Below are 17,577 nucleotides of genomic sequence, written 5' to 3' on the forward strand. Positions count from 1 at the left end.
ATTGCCGCAATGCCACGTCCCAATAATGACAGGAAGTCTATGGAGCGCACGCATATATTTTTTTTGAAAAGGATACAGGCCGAAGTGTTCCTTCGGGCTGCGATAGCTCGTGGCTTGATAGTTCTGTCCAAACTCCCCATCGGATTTCATAAAGGTGTACCCATTCCCGTAATCTTGTGATATTATATATCTATATATATTTTCCTTTCCGAAAGGCTTATATAGCTATTATCTGGGCTGGGGGAGGGGAGGGGGAAGGAGGAGGAGGAGAAGGAACTACGGAGTAGCCGGGTACCTTCATCCGCTCAAAGCCTTCCTGAGCTGAGGGCACTTTTTTGCCAAGAAAATGGGGGGGGGAGAGGAGGAGGAGGAAGAGGAAGAGGAAGAGGAAGAAGACCTCGTCGCAAGTCGAACTCTGCTAGGAACAGAGATTTGTAATTATTTGTTCTCCATGAAAACAGAAAAACAAAAAAAAGTTATTTATATTGACCGTATTTTTTCTAGAGTATTTTAAGTTATTGAGGAGGAGGAGGAGGAAAGAAAAAGGGGGTGGGGAGGGGGGGGGAGGAGAAAAGCCGGAGAAAAATATGCTGTTATACTTTCCATTTACATGTTGTTGTCCGCACGATCTATTTTGTTCCACTCAGGTTTGCTCCGCTTTTGATTCATTCATTGTTGACGTCACGATTTTCAATAAGTGCCAAGTTATGAATTAAGACACTTTGCAATCTATTGAATGGAAAAAGAAAGAAAGAGAGAGTAAAGTTTTAGCTGATGGTTTCGCATAACTTCTGTTCGTGGTTCCAATTAAATCAGTAGTGCCATTCTACCTATCTTTATTTCCACCCTTTCTGCCCCCCTTCCTCCTTTGGTTCTTTCTTTCTCTCTTTCTTTCTCTCTTTTCTCTTTTCTCTGTGCGTGTTTAAATCCTCACGGAGTTTGCAGGTTTCTCTCTGCATATTTTAAAGGGCAAACTAATCTATCAAACACGAACGGCTTAGTAGTCCTTCATGCCTTTAGTCCCTTTTATTTCCACTCTAGAAACTTGGTTTAGTATACAGTTTGGTTTAGTATACAGTCTTATCTGAATGCCTATATATATATATAGGCATTCAGATGAGATATATATATTTGAAGAGCGATGGCAATAATTTCACATCTCAATTTAGTCTTCATAGAAGAGAGAGTACAATCCAGCGCACGTCTACTCAGAAGGAAACCCGACTGATTGCAATGAGGCTTACTCCCCAGTAACTGCCTAGAATTTTCAGTTTTTACCTGGGAGTAAATCCCATTGAATTCCGTGGGGTTTATCTCTGAGTAGGCAACCGTAGGATTGTGCGGTAAGCTTTTTAGACCACTCACGAGTTTCTCTCAGATGGCGCAATTGGGGCAAACGTGCAATAAATTGGGCAGTTTTCGGATTAATAGAGAGGTATGAATCGGCGCAGGGGGGGGGGTGTTACATTGCTCCTAATCTCACTGACCGTGCAGTCCTACACATGTCTACTCATAAGTAAGCTTGAGACCTCCGGACTTACTCACAAGTAAGCCTGAGGCAAGTTAAATGTGTATAGAATAGCAGCCTTAATGTACGAATAAAGGTTTCATTGAAATTTGCTCTGGGGCAGCTCTAAACAGTACTTATTCTGTACCACCCTGAACTCACTTTCTGGGGAATAATAAAGCCCATTGGGTTCAATCACTGGCACTTGCTTTTGAGTAGAAACAGGTAACGGGATCGGGCCCCAAAATGTTTACCCTGAAATAATACCCACCGTATTAATTAAGACTTAACGAAATGCTAAACGTTGCCATTTACCTGGGATTAAGACACAATGAATTCAGTGGGAATTATTTCCAAGCAAAGAAACAAACACCGCTCGCAGCACCATGGATCCCTCAGGGTGCGATCCTGCGCGCACGAGTTCTTGCAGTCATGCTCCCCACTGAGACCAACAGAGTCGATTTCCGAATAAACCGAATTTGGAGTGGATTTTAAGCCCGTTCCCTTAAAGTAGTGAAGTTTACTTCAGAACAACAAAGCCTGTCTATTTTTGGGTAGGCCGTCTAGCCTTCAGCCCGCCTTTGCGCACTTGCTCTTGAGTAGACATGCCCAGAACTGCGCTCAAGGACAAGTCCAACTTTCTCTTGGACCGTTCCGTCCATTGCACGTTTACTCCACAGGCTTCTGTGGGACTGACTTTCGAGTAAGCGCCCATAAGATCACATCTTTCTCAGAGGGTCTTTCTAAATCTCAGCTGCCTTCGTTCCATTCCATAGCCCAGATCACAGAGCAGAGGAAAGCACCTTCGGGGTACAACTGAAGTCAAGGTCAGCCCGATCTTGCTCAAGCTGTGGAATACTTCCGAGTAGACACGAATGGGGTTTTGCACTGTGAATCCCAGGGAAACGTCTCTCCTGAAACCAGGAAGATTATCCTGGGAAGCGAGGCTCCCTTGGCGAGCTGCTTCTTAATTTTGAACTCAGCCTTTTAATGCCAATGGTCTTCAATCGAAGCAAACCGGTTTGTCAATAAGGCTGTTAGCCTGATTATTTCAATAAGCTCGTTATATATATATTATATATAGTATTGCGGGTATCCACTAGAGCGGTCCACGCTCGATACGAACAATTGCAGCAGGAGCTCCAATAATAAGAATGTTTTGGAACGCGCGCTACTGTTTTTAAAACCAAAACAGATCTACATCCATTATATAGATCTACATCTACATCATAATATAGAAAGCCAAGAACGATTTGGAACGTGAGGGACGCCGTGTAGACAGAAAACCCGCGCGCTAATCAGTAGGATTCCCTCGGATGTAGCTCTCGCCCGCCCGCGATTACTTAAACTAACTTGCGTCCCCCGGGGACAGCGCCGTCGTGAGAATGTTAAATGGGGGCGCAGAGGGGGTCTAGCCCTCGACCGGTTGTTCTTGGGGAAGGGGGCGGGAGTTCTGCACGCTTTCCTGTTGTTGCTGGCGTGCTGGGTGGGTGTTCGTTTCAGGTTGCTTAAGAAAGAGAGAAAGAGAGAAAGAGAGAAAGAGAGAAAGAGAGAAAGAGAGAAAGAAAGAAAGAAAGAAAGAAAGAAAGAAAGAAAGAAAGAAAGAAAAGGAAAGGAAATTTCCTGTGTTCCTGAGCTGTCAGAAGACCGGTCAAGTCCGCTGGCGCCTAACCTTCGGGGGGGGGGGGATACAAGAATCCCAGGAAGAGGTGGATTGACTGGAAAGGCGGAGAGGGACTGGATGGGATCGTGGCCTCATCCATGGGCGTAGCCAGGGTTATGTTGGGGGCGCAGGACCCTCACCTGTCACCATCCTCTGTCTGGCTCTGTCTAGCAGATTCGGAACGAAATGTCTCAACATCAGTTGCCTTAAATTACGTACTTTCTTTTGACCCCAAGGGCTCAGGAAAAAAACCCATGTCAAAACCTTTCTACAATTTCTACTTTTAGTTAAGTATTTTTCTTTATTTACTTGATGGGGGGGGGCAGCTGCCCGTCGGCCCCCCCCCGACTACTTTTCGGCTACGCCCATGGCCTCATCCTGCGTTCTGCCCAGCCTCGTCACAGCCTCAGGGACTTTTCTGCATTCTGATTTTGGAGCGGATTTTTAAATGTAAAGTTTACGCATTAGGCTTGCCTCTCATTAACTCACAGAGAGCAAAAAAGGGAAAGAAAAGAAAAAAGAAAAAGCCAAGCCCCCCTCTTTATAGTTAGGTAGAAGTCCATTTGCCAGGCAGAGAGGGCGATCAAATTTCATTTCTCTCCCCTTGGTTCAGGGTGCCGGCTGCTGGAAGGCCTTTCAGAGGTCAGCCTCGGAAGTCAAACGGTGCCTTCAGAGGTGGCGTTGAGTCCTCTGAGAAAGCAATCGGAAGCCTGCAAGCTTTACTTGACAGCCAAAGCTGAAACGCCCTTAGTTGGGGGCCCCCAAGTTAAAGGGCGCCCAAGTTAAAGGTGGTCTTGCTTTTCCATTCCATGAGCGCCGCAACCCCAGAGTCGTCCGCGACTGGACCTAACGTTCAGGGGTCCCTTTACCTTTAAGCGCCGGCCGGATTGCAGCCCCCGCCTGCTTACATGGCAGTCCTAAATACATTTACACGACAGAGTAATTGGATCACAACTGATGATGGGGCTTCCTTCCAATAAAATGGCCTGAGGAGGGGGAGGATGTCGGGACCCCCCAACCTATCCTGAACAAGACGCATCAGTAGGAAAATAGCCAAATGAGCCCGATCCGGCACTTTTTGCAGCGCGTGTCTACTCCCAAAACAAGGCTCATGATGGTGTTCAGTGGGTCTTGCACCCCAGGAAGCAACCTCAGTTAACACGGTCCTGTTACAGCCCGCAATCCTGTATACACACATTTACCTTGGCATAAATATCACTTTTGGGTAGCCATGCATAGGATCGCGCTGGCAACCTCCTGGGTTTGAAGGCAGCGCACTTGAATCCCCTTAAAAACCAATGAGACTTGAAGCTTTTTGCCTTTGAATGGATCCGGTCCATTTAACAGCTCGCTCCTTCCCTCCCGCAATTAATAGCACCTCCGCGCAGCGTTTTTAGGGCGCTACTTGGAACGCTTTGCGCGAATGCTGGGAGACACTTGGATCCTCACTGTCCGCTTTCGATTCACACACATAACACCTTAACTGTAGCGGAAGGAACGTCCTTCTGTGAGCTGAAAACCTGAGTTTAATCGAGTCCGGGGCTGCGATCCTCTTCACGCTTACTTGGGAGTAAGCCCCATTGAAGATGGGTCTCCCTTCTCAGTGCTAACATGCAAAGAGGTGCGCTGCGAGGCTGCAGTCCTTACACAGTCTTTACTTGGGAGTAAGTTCCACTCAGATAAGTGGAGCATAAAAAAGCAGATTTTCTCGCCTCTCCCTTTCTCCAAATAAGGAGACCATGAAAGCAATATTAACGTGGGGGAAATGGAATTATGAAACTATTGGAAAAGGAAAGGAAATGGGGAGAACAAAAAAAAAAACAAAAACGAACCCCAAACAGTGTCAAGCTAGTGTCACTTCGACCTTGTCTAGAGATCCTGAAGTCAGAGAACTTGAATTCACCTTAGGCGATTCCATTCAAACTGGTTTGAGGTTTGTAGCTTTTACCCTACCCTACCCTTGTTTGTTTGTTTATATGCCACCCGACTGGGTTTCCCCAGCCACTCTGGTCTACTCCCAACAAAATAGAGTAAAAAACACAAAACAGCATCAAACACTAAAAACTTCCCAGAACAGGGTTGCTTTCAGATGTCTTCTAAAAGTCAGAAAGTTCTTTATTTCCTTGACATCTGATGGGAGGGCAATCCACAGGGTGGGCGCCAACACTGAAAAGGCCCTCTGCCTGATTCCCTGTAACCTCACTTCTCACAGGGGGGAACTGCCCAAAGGCCCTCGGCGCTGGACCTCAGTGTCCGGGCTGAACAATAGGGGTGGGTATACGGGGCCAAAGCCATTTAGGGCTCTAAAGTTCAGAACCAATACTTTGAATTGTTCTTGGAAACACATGTATTTATTAATTACTGCATGTCCTACATTTCATTCCAAGGAGGACAAGGGGGTGCACATGGTTCTCCGCCTCAACAATTAATTCCCACAGCAACCCTGTGAGGTAGGTTTGGCTGAGAGGCAGTGACTTCTTCCCCCCCGGTCACCCAGCAAGCTTCATGGCTGAGTGGGGATTTGAACCATCATCTCCCAAGGCCCATTCGGACACTGTGACCACTCACTACACCGCATTGCTCCAAGGGATTCCCATTGAAACCAAAGCTGGTTTGGGGGTCCAGTCTTACATAATAATCTACACTGGGGGTGGGGAAATCTCTGTGGTCCTCCAGACGTTGCTGGACTCCAATTCTCCTGATCTCCACCAGCCAGCAAGTCCTCTGCTCAGGGTTGAAGGGCGCTGGAGAAGCTCACAGTGCATCCAAGTCAAGGTTTGAACGATGGGAGCTTCTGTTGGCTTTCCGGGTTGTAGCGAAGTGGGTACTTGGAGGTCTTAACAAGGAGGCAGCAAAGTCCCAGAAGCTTAGCTGTGTCCCTGCTTTGAATGCTCCTGATTTATGCCAAGATTATGGACACCTTTTTTTTTTTTTTACTAATCTAGCCAGTTCTGATCTCATTTTGCAGTCTAATCTACAAGAGAGTGGTCCAAGTTGTCCTTTTGAGGTCTCCTTGATCCCCAACCTGATGGGCCTCTTAGGCAGGAAATTGGGAAACACATGGGTGTGTGGGTCTGTGTCTTGGTTTGCCCAGCCAGGAACTGGGCAGAAATTGTGCTTAAGTTTCAGGAGTTCATGACCTTTGCTCAAAGCAGCCTAAGATGCCAGCTCCGTAGAGAATCCATAATACCAGCAAAAGGAGACATCAGATATTTTACATGTAGAAATTTTACATGTAGAACTGGGTAGAAATTCAGACTGCAAGCCTCTCTAAGGGTGACTTCCTGCACTGTTTGAGAGAACTAGACCCCAAAGCCTTAGTTTTATAGGCACCAGGTCCGGTTTTTAAGACAGACCTAAGGAGATTGAAGCGAAGGGGCTGGATTTCAGCTGGAGAGGCAAGGTCAGCCTCACCTCTGGAATTGTGCTTGGAAGAATTGAGATCCTAAAATGAAAGGTACCTAAAAATTAAAATAATGAGGACTAGTTACATTTAAACACATTTTAACTGATATTTTATACTTTGCATCCCTTCTACACACATACCCCACCCCACTAGATTCTTGCCCCCTCCTCTCTCTATTTTAGGGGTTCCTCTTCAATTTCATGCATAGAATCCGAGGGCTGTGGCCATTCTGGCACAGAAATGAAGGCAGGCATCCACAGCACAAACCTAAACTGGTTTTAACAATCAAAGCCTCTTTCCAGGAAACTCAGGGAACTGTAGTTTCTGTGAGGTGGATAGGCATCTCCATCACCCTTAGCAAACTACAGTTCCCATGATTCTTTGAGGGAAATTATGTGTGTTAAATATGTTGTATGAAATAGAAATGTATAGCGTGGAAGACTCTAGACACACAGATTAGCGAAAAGCAAAGACACCTAGTAGGAACTAGGCTGCACATGCTCTATCTCTCAGTTTTTTTCTTTCAGGGAAGTTAAGGGCCACAAGAGAAAGGGCAAACATGAGACAGACAAAAGAGTATTCAGATGGGCATCTTTTAAAGGCCTCTCCTGAGTTCTGGAATTGCCCTTCCAGACGATCCATTTCACAAGGGTTGCTAGGGAGGCTGACAGCACTTTGGGTCAGTAAAAGTGCAAGTTTTCTGCTAGAGAAATGTGACATTTGTGACCGGAAGCCAAAGCCTTGAACCTGGAAGGAAAACAAACCCTCCCATCCTAGATCCCATATTCCCTGAGAAACACATTGTAAGACATGGGCATCCATCAGCAGGAGTGATTTTCCCAGTGAGGCTGCCATGCTGTTGAACTTCCAAGGAGGAAAGGAGTCTGCTTGAACTCATACTGGAGGGACGCAGGTGGCGCTGTGGGTTAAACCACAGAGCCTAGGACTTGCCGATCAGAAGGTCAGTGGTTCGAATCCCCACGAGGGGATGAGCTCCCGTTTCTCGGTCCCTGCTCCTGGCAACCTAGCAGTTCGAAAGCACGTCAAAGTGCAAGTAGATAAATAGGTACCGCTCCGGCGGGAAGGTAAACGGTATTTCTGTGTGCTGCTCTGGTTCGCCAGAAGCGGCTTAGTCATGCTGGCCACATGTTGTACGCCAGCTTCCTCGGCCAGTAAAGTGAGATGAGCACCACAGCCCCAGAGTTGGCCATGACTGGACCTAATGGTCAGGGGTCCCTTTACCTTTAGGAGGCTTTAGGAGCGAGTGTGGTGTAGTGGTTAAGAGAGGTAGATTTGTAATCTGGGGAACCGGGTTCGCGTCTCCGCTCCTCCACATGCAGCTGCTGGGTGACCTTGGGCTAGTCACACTTCTCTGAAGTCTCTCAGCCCCACTCACCTCACAGAGTGTTTGTTGTGGGGGAGGAAGGGAAAGGAGAATGTTAGCCGCTTTGAGACTCCTTCGGGTAGTGATAAAGCGGGATATCAAATCCAAACTACTACTACTACTACTACTACTACTACTCTTCTTCTTCTTCTTCTTCTTCTTCTTCTTCTTCTTCTTCTTCTTCTTCTTCTTCTTCTTCTTCTTCTTCTTCTTCTTCTTCTTCTTCTTTACCTTTAAGCCCTACTGGGCTCAACGGGACTCAGTGGCTAAGCGAAGCATGCACAGGATCCAGTTCAAAAAGGGTAAAGGATCAGCCCCCCAAGTCACTTCCTCTAGAGTAATTCCGCTCAAGTGAGCGTTACTACGAGAGGAATACAAGCTCTGGAGTGAGTTCCCAAAGTTAGGCTGTGGGGCAGTTTAAATCTTCCTGTCCTGTCATTTTGCTTTATTAGGTATGAGAAGCCGCCTGTTTGTCAGGAAAGACATCAAGTCCTCAGTGGAGCAGAATGAGGAAAGCGCAGCAAGGTGGCCTAAGCTATGAGCATTACAAAGACAACAACAATTTTTAAAATGTTAATTTTTGGTTTGCCATCATTTTCCTATGCATTTTCCTGGGATTGAGGAAACCTCCCCCCTCAACCACCATGGTGCTTACTTCTGCGCAAACATACTCCGGCTTAGCTTGTAAAAGAAATGTGAGTCAAACTTCCAAGCAAAGGCCTGGCACTCAGATTTTAAAAACACATTAGACGGAACTAGCAAGGGAATTGTAAAAGTTATATTTGCTCAGTTTGCACACACACGAACACACAGTGCTGGAGAAAATGCTCATAGTGCCAATGGAATGCTAGGTTCTGACATTAAAAAAAGCCACAACCTGCACCAAACCAACAGCTTTCTCCAAATAAATTGGGGGATACCTAGCTAATTCAAAATTCCAGAAGACTCAGCTGATTGGTGATATATATTTATGTGAATGGGTACCTAGTATTATATGTGAAAACTAACTAATGCTACATGCAGCTATTCTAATTCTACACTTTCATCCTAGGCAACTGCCTGGTACCCACCAAATATATTCAACACCCGCTTCTTATCTGACATGTTTCCAATAAGACTCGCTTGAATACAGTAGTTGGTTCATATTCTTAACATTACTTGGAGGCTGTTGATATATGTAACTCACAAGATGATTGATGCACACAGTATGAATTTTAAATCTTTACAGTATGTTCAAGGTGCTCATTCTTCCTGTCTTCGAGATGATTGTAATAAAAAAATGAAAAATGTTCTTTTACCATAATGGGCAGAGGTGATTGGAAGGCATAAGGGGATAATGCATTTTTTTTTTTGCACGGGAATGGACAAGGCAGAAAATATTCTTAACACGAGAAATTGGGGAGACGAATAATATAAGCCTATATCAAACACGTATCTAGTTTCATATTTTCTACAATGTCCTCATTTATATCAAGCTGCTCAAGACTTGTGAAATTCTGTGATGGATATTTTATGAACAAACTAAGTTATGTGCCATAGGCTGGTTCCCCCCCTTTTTTGTACAAGAGTTTAGCATAATATTTGCATGGGGTTGTTCTGGAACCTGATGCTGTAGACCCATTAAGAAAAGGCGCTCAAATAAATTATATAGGCAGATGTAAATGCCCATTCCTGATCTTAGAAGGGCTGATCACATGCCATTAGCAGGCATTCATGTAAATTCTTATTCTCTGAAAAAGTGATCCTACATTTGGAACATTCTTTCATGTACAAAGCCTCATTAAGGAATGAGTAAAATTGGGGAATTTGCATTTCTGGGAGATGCGAAAGCCCACCAATTTTTCCTTTTCCTTTATTGGTTTTTCAGGAATGGAAACCAAATAAAATACATCACACTCTTTATCATTATGCAAACAGTGGATTATACCCTAAATCTCCTAAATCAACAAATCTGAGTTTTCCCTGTTCACTAACTTCAATGGGACTGTTCTGAGTAGGAATAACATTGGACACAACCCCACATCACATATTTCAATTATGGGCCCACTTCTGCTTGTATGTGGACCTGAGGGTTTCTGGATGTTCCTACCTGCTTTGAGTGACAGATCCTTGCTGTGCCCAATATCAGAAGCTACTCTGGACAGTTTCATCACTTCTGAAAGTGTCTTGCTGTCTGACATTTGGAAAAAGGGTCTTATGATGAGACATAAGCACAAAGCCTTCTTGTGGGCACAGAACTAAGGTTGTGTAGTTATTTGCATCCCGCCCTTGTAAAATCACATTTTATGGTTATATTTTATAAATACCTTACTGTTTTACTCCTCATCTGGCCCATAAAAGGTCCCTGAGTTCAATCACAATAAAATCAGTGGAAAATACTGCTTAGAACCTCTTTCTTTCTTTCTTTCTTTCTTTCTTTCTTTCTTTCTTTCTTTCTTTCTTTCTTTCTTTCTTTCTTTCTTTCTTTCTGATTACAGTTTGTTTTATTTATTTAAAGAAACACTCTGAGCATGTGAGTTTCATATTTTAAAAACTCACCTAAATCATAGCACCATCATGACTTACAGGAATACAACGGAGCTCGCCTCCCCTGCTTTAATGCTAAACACATTTACTCGGGAATAATAAGAACCATTTTGTTGTAGAAAAGGGTAATATATTTTAAAAGTAACAATAATAAAAAGAGCATCTGTAACCATGGACATGCCTGGCTGGCTGCTCCCTGACTACAAAACTTTTTTAAAAAAAAATAATAAAAAGGAAAGTTTCCTCTATGAGGAAAGATTGCAGTTTTCGGGACATTTTATTTTAGAGAAAAGGCAAGTAAGAGGTGACATTATATAAGTTTATAAAATTGTGCATGGCACAGAGAAAGTGGATAGAGTAGAGTTTGTCTCCCTCTCTACTTATACTAGAACTTGCACACATCCAATTACCGTAAGCTGAATGTTGGTAGGTCCATATTTCTTCATGAAATACGTGGTTAAACTATGGTACTCATGAGGCATTGGTAGCTACTAACTTGGATGGCTTTAAAATAAGATTAGACAGAAACCAGAGGCCTTTCTCCTGGGCATGGTCGGCCAATTGGTGCCAAAGAAGGATAGAACATTCTTTATGTACGCTACAACAGCAGCAAGAATACTCATCGCAAAGTATTGGAAGACACAAGATCTACCTACCTTGGAAGAATGGCAGATGAAGGTGATCGACTATATGGGACTGGCAGAAATGACTAGCAGAATCCAAGACCAGGGAAGAGAGACGACGGAAGAAGATTGGAAGAAATTTAAGGACTATCTTGGGAAATATTGCAAAATTAATGAATGTTAGAAAGATGTTGGTTTAGAAAATTAAGGGGTTTTTCAGCTGTAATGATTAAGTAAAAATAAAAGAAGGGTTGAAATTAAATGAAAATTAAGGGAGAGGATTTGCTGAATTAACAATTAGAAATTGGAATACAAAAAGGGGAGGTATGAGGAGGTCGGGGAAGTAAGTTATAAGAAAATAAGGGAATGAAACTTTACTTGTTTTTAAATAGTTTTTAGTTTTGTATTTTGTTTTTCTGTTTTTTGTGTTTGTGTTTTGCTTTTACTGTTGTTGGTTTTTTTGTATATTTTTTGAAATTTCAATAAATATCTTTTAATAAAATAAAATAAGATTAGACAAATTCAAGCAGGTCAAGGCTATCAGAGGCAATATGTGCCTGAATACGAGTTGCCGGGACCTGCTTGGGGGGCAGAGTGCTGCTGCACTCATGTCCATCTTGCAGGCTTCCCACAGGCATCTGGTAGGTCACTGTGATGCTGGGTCACAAGGGCCATTGACCTGATCCAGCAGTCTCATCTTATTTTCTTATATATACAATGGGACCTCGGGTGGCGCTGTGGGTTAAACCACAGAGCCTAGGACTTGCCGATCAGAAGGTTGGCAGTTCAAATCCTCGCAATGGGGTGAGCTCCCATTGCTCGGTCCCTGCTCCTGCCAACCTAGCAGTTTGAAAGCACGTCAAAGTGGAAGTAGATAGATAGGTACCACTCTGGCGGGAAGGTAAATGGCGTTTCCGTGCGCTGCTCTGGTTCGCCAGGAGCAGCTTAGTCATGCTGGCCACATGACCCTGAAGCTGTACGCCACCTCCCTCGGCCAATAAAGCGAGATGAGCACCGCAACCCCAGAGTCGTCCGCGACTGGACCTAAGGGTCAGGGGTCCCTTTACCTTTACCTCAGGTTAAGAACTTAATTCATTCTGGAGGTCTGTTCTTAACCTTAAACTTTTCTTAACCTGAGGTACCACTTTAGCTAATGGGGCCTCTCGCTGCCGCCACGCCACCGGCGCACCATTTCTGTTCTCATCCTGAAGCAAAGTTCTTACGCAAGGTACTATTTCTGGGTTAGCGGAGTCTGTAACCTGAAGCATCTGTAACCTGAAGAGTCTGTAACCCGAGGTACCACTATACACTCTTCATAAGCCATTGACTTTGCTGCCTTATTTATTTTTCAAAAAAAAAAAAAAGTACGCCTGATTTCTTAGCCTTGCAGATGGCAAGTTCATTCCCTTACCTTGTGGAAAATCACTTCAGGACTAACCTTGGCTCACAGAAGCCCTCTGTGTCATCTCTAAGTATAGTGTTGACCTTTTCCTTGGTTCCTTCTTCTTTTGCTGCGTTGGAATATCAGTTGGCAACGGAAACAGCTTGTATATGCACTACGCTTTAAAAAGCGCAGCATTACAACAGCCAGGTTCCTTTGCCAGATAATTAGGCCGTGACTCCAAAGATGCCTACTAGGAAGTATCCCACCGAATTAAATCCAGAGAGACTTGCTTTCTGAGCATCCGCACCTAGGATTGAGGTTAGAAAGGTATGTTGATGGGTGAAGATCGAGTTTAGGGCACAGGGGGACCCAAACGACATTGTATCACCCACATTGCAAAATAAGAAAAAGAAGAGAAAAAGTAGATAAAGCCAGTCAGTAAAAATAATGGAATATAGCTGTATCTAGCCATGTTAGGAGTGTAATCCTACACATGCTTACCTGGGAGTCAGTTTAATTGAATTGTGAACTATTCACAGTGGATGTGTATAGCATTGCACTGTTTAATGTCCCATTCCAGGAGGATGACCTAAAACAGGACCATATTTCCTCCAAAATGATTCCTACACAGGAATATAACTCAGCAGACTGTGGCCCACATAACCTCCAGGAAAAGCGAGAGATAAACCCTCCTTTAATTATGAAAGCACAACACATAAGGGAGGGCAGTATATCGCCCCCTAAAAGGAAAACCACCCCAAAGGAGATCTCTCCGGGCTTTTGGACTAAAATGAGACATCTAGACGAGGAGGAACTAGGTTTCAACCAGACAGAACATCCTCCGGAGGAGGCCTTGCAAAACAAAGGTCCTATGACTACTAATGTGAGCATCTTACATCCACCGTCCGAAATCATTGAATCCCTGGGCGGCTCCCCGTGTAAGGATACCACCAGAAAGTCCTGTTGATTTCAATAGGAAATATTTCGTGTAAGGATACCACCAGAAAGTCCTGTTGATTTCAATAGGAAATATTTGTGCTTTATATCAGAAGGGCCATAGCTCAGTGGAAGAGCATCGGCCTTGCATGCAGAAGGTCCCAGGTTCAATCCCTGTCACCTCCAGGTAGAGCTGGGAGAGAGACTCTGGTGTGAAACCCTGGAGAGCTGCTGCCAGTCAGTGTAGACAATATTGAGGTAAATGGACCAATGGTCTGACTTGACATAAGGCAGCTTTCTGTGTTTCCTCATCCCAATGTGAACAATGGGACTTCAAAGAGCTTGGAACATTTGTTGGGGCCGTGATGAATATGGAAACATACAGTTTGCATCGAGGGCGCATTTTCATTAAAAAACCCAGAAGGTGTCAAGGAGATGATGTGGCATTTTAGCTTCCCTAACATCAACTTGTGTTCATGCAGGACCTCTTTTGAAAACTTTGGCCTGTCTTCTCTTCATGGCTTCATGGCTCTCTTTCATGGACACTTTTCATATGTCAGTGCAGACAATTGTCTCTATGGTTCCCATGAGCTGGGACTTTGATATGAAGGAAGGGTTTTACAAAAACAATCCTGCCTGCTGCAGTTTCTATTGACCCCCCCCCCCGGCTGCTATTTGCAGGAAGGAGAAGTCAATGGCAGTTTCCTTTCTGGTGTAAATATAAGCCTGGGGAGAGGGCATAGTTGTCAGGAATGCAACAGGCCTCATGTGCTGCAGCTCCAAATTTGAAGTGTCCACTCCTCTCAGCTTCTATTTAAAAGGAGGGAAAACTCGACAGATTAAGTGCAGTCATGTTTGGCCCCAAATACATTCTTATCCATTCTTTCTTGGGCTCCATGATCACTGCAGATGGTGACAGCAGCCACGAAATTAAAAGATGCCTGCTTCTTGGGAGAAAAGCGATGACAAACCTAGACAGCATCTTAAAAAGCAGAGACATAACCTTGCCAACAAAGGTCCTTATAGTTAAAGCCATGGTTTTCCCACGAGTGATGTATGGAAGTGAGAGCTGGACCATAAAGAAGGCTGATCGCCGAAGAATTGATGCTTTTGAATTATGGTGCTGGAGGAGACTCTTGAGAGTCCCATGGACTGCAAGAAGATCAAACCTATCCATTCTGAAGGAAATCAGCCCTGAGTGCTCACTGGAAGGACAGATCATGAAGCTTTGGCCACCTCATGAGAAGAGAAGACTCCCTGGAAAAGACCCTGATGTTGGGAAAGAGAAAGGCACAAGGAGAAGGGGACGACAGAGGATGAGATGGTTGGACAGTGTTCTCGAAGCTACCAGCATGAGTTTGACCAAACTGCGGGAGGCAGTGGAAGACAGAAGTGCCTGGCGTGCTCTGGTCCATGGGGTCACGAAGAGTCGGACACGACTAAACGACTAAGCAACAACAACACAAACATTCTTATCCTACTGTGAACACAGGTGATTCGCCTCCCCTCAAAAGGGACAGGATGATGTCAAAGATACAGTTCTTCTCAGTATGAGGAAAAACAACGAAGAACATGGTTTATACTGGATATTTCAGTGCACTGCATCACCCCACCAGTTCTGGAGTGTGAAATAATCCTGTTCTGCAATCACCTAGTTAATGGGCACATTGTTGTTGTATATTCAGCTTCCCATATCAGGAATCTGAAAATGTGTCACACTTAACCACACACACGCACAGCCCTGAAATTTCAGCCCTGGAAACAATTAGATTTAATTCGGAGAAGATAAATATAAGATTGCATGGTAAGCTGTTAATCAGAAAAAAACACACGTTTCGGCTTGAATGCACACTAAATCATTAACCTCTTAAGGGCTAGCGAGTCTGACCATAAATAAAACCTTAATGGCTAAGTAATTGCAGGCACCTGCACAGGTTAGAACACAGGTCCTCCTTTCCTTCAAGGCCTTCAAGACCGCAGGTCTGTTGACGGAATTGCAGGATGGGCTGTATTAGGGGTCTCCAGTTCTGAAACACCAGTGATTAATGTGGCCTGGCCAGACTTCACTCTAGACCAGGGATGAGGAACATTTGGCCCTCCAGAAGTTTCCAACAACTCCCACCAGCCCTACCCAGCATGTCTAACTGCCAGGGGTGATGGGAGTTATGGTCTACAACATCTGTAGACCATGTTGGCTATCCCTCTTTTAGGCTTTCTGTATCATAACCTCCCATTATTATTTTTTTGTATCATTAGTTAATAAAACTAGGACAAGCAGCCCAAACACCTGGGAGGCTGGGGAAGAAGAGTTATTACAGTTATTATCTTTTGTGGCTTTTTCCTTTTGATGCCACCAACCTTCTTTGGAGAAGAGATGAGGAGCTAGCTGTGAACTGTCTAGCCTGGTAGGAAGAGTCTCACTCACTCTGAACTGTATGTTAAGCCAGACTCTTGTGACCTCCTGGAGTAAAACAAAATTATAGTAATAGTAGCATGGGTTAGCTTGATATTTATTTCTTTACTAGCAGCCTTGTACTCAGCAATCCTTGGGAATTCTAAGACACTAGAATATAATTTCAGTTTCAAAACTGGTGGTTAGAATTAGTGCAGTTCTGAAATATTTAGTCCTCCATCTTGATTCAAAGTGGTGTCCGATTGTATACAAAAACCTGGAAAAACTTAGAATTATTATTTTTTATTTATGCATTTTACATAAACAGCTTTCCAAATTTAATCCTGGTTTTCACTTGTAATTTCCATGTGTTAAATCCAGATTATTTCATTTTAATCATGACTAATGTGAGAAAAAGCCTTCTCGTATGGATTGTGAACTCAAGTCTCTGTGGTGCTATGGGTCAGTGCTTCGGCTGTTAACCAGAAGGTTGCTGGATCAAGCCCAACCAGGGACGGCTGTGGGCAGGATTCCTGCACTGCAGGGGGTTGGACTAGATGACCCTTGGAATCCCTTCCAGTTCTATAATTCTATGAGAGTAAATACATTGAAATCAATATACATTACTAACTTAGGCTTATGAATTTAACTAGGTCTACTCTGAATGTAACTTAGTTGGATGCAACCCTATTCCCTCATTCCCTCCCTCCTCATGGAAGGAATGTTGTAGTTTTGTGTGAGCTTGTGGGTCCTGTTACACTACTTTTGAGAGTATACTGCATTATCTATCTATCTATCTATCTATCTATCTATCTATCTATCTATCTATCATCTATCTATCTATCTATCTAATCTATCTATATCTATCTATCTATCTATCTATCTATCTATCTATCTATCTATCTATCTATCATCTATCTATCTATCATCTATCTATCTATCATCTATCTATCTATCTATCTATCATCTATCTATCTATCTATCTATCTATCTATCTATCTATCTATCTATCTATCATCTATCTATCTATCATCTATCATCACCACACATTGTCCCCACGACATCACTGGAACTAACCAAGGGTTACTAAACTCTCACACCAACCTCTCTCAACCTCTATACCATTGTGGTCAAAAGAGCCAGAGTAATGGAATGATTTGGTATATTTGGTAAAAAAACATACGTAGCACACTATGAAATACTTTTTTCTAATCTTACTGTTGTGTTCAGAGGGCCTGGAACTCCTAGGAATAAGGATCTGAGTGTCGATTACGCTTAACAGATACAGATGTTTTCGAAGTCAATGGCAATGCCTTTCTATTTGTTTTCTTACACTATCTTTCCTCCATCGTGAAATTCACGGTGGCATAACAGTGGCTCCCACCTGATCACCCACTGAACCAGAACCAGATTGTCTTAGCTGCAACAAGATGGTGGCCTGCCTTCAGACCAATGCAATTTTCTTTCAACTGTTTTCAATATTATATTTTACGTGGTGGAGGGTGGATCATAATCGTAATCACCCTATCCTGAGACCTACAGAAATAGGCTGAGAGTTGGTGGGCATTCCACTCATGCAATGGGACTTCTCCTTCCTCTCCTCCTGCCCTGCAGTCTACAGATCTGCTCCTGAGGCTTGGGAGACTGCCTGGAGCAGATTTTGGAGCCATGTGGGAAGTTGTATACAACCATGAGCAGGCAGCTAGCCTTCCTTTCAGAATTCACAGCAACAGGTTCTACCATGTCCTTTCTGTCT

This window comes from Podarcis melisellensis (genome assembly GCF_964234715.1).
Source record: "Podarcis melisellensis genome assembly, chromosome: 5".
Taxonomy (NCBI): Eukaryota; Metazoa; Chordata; class Lepidosauria; order Squamata; family Lacertidae; genus Podarcis; species Podarcis melisellensis.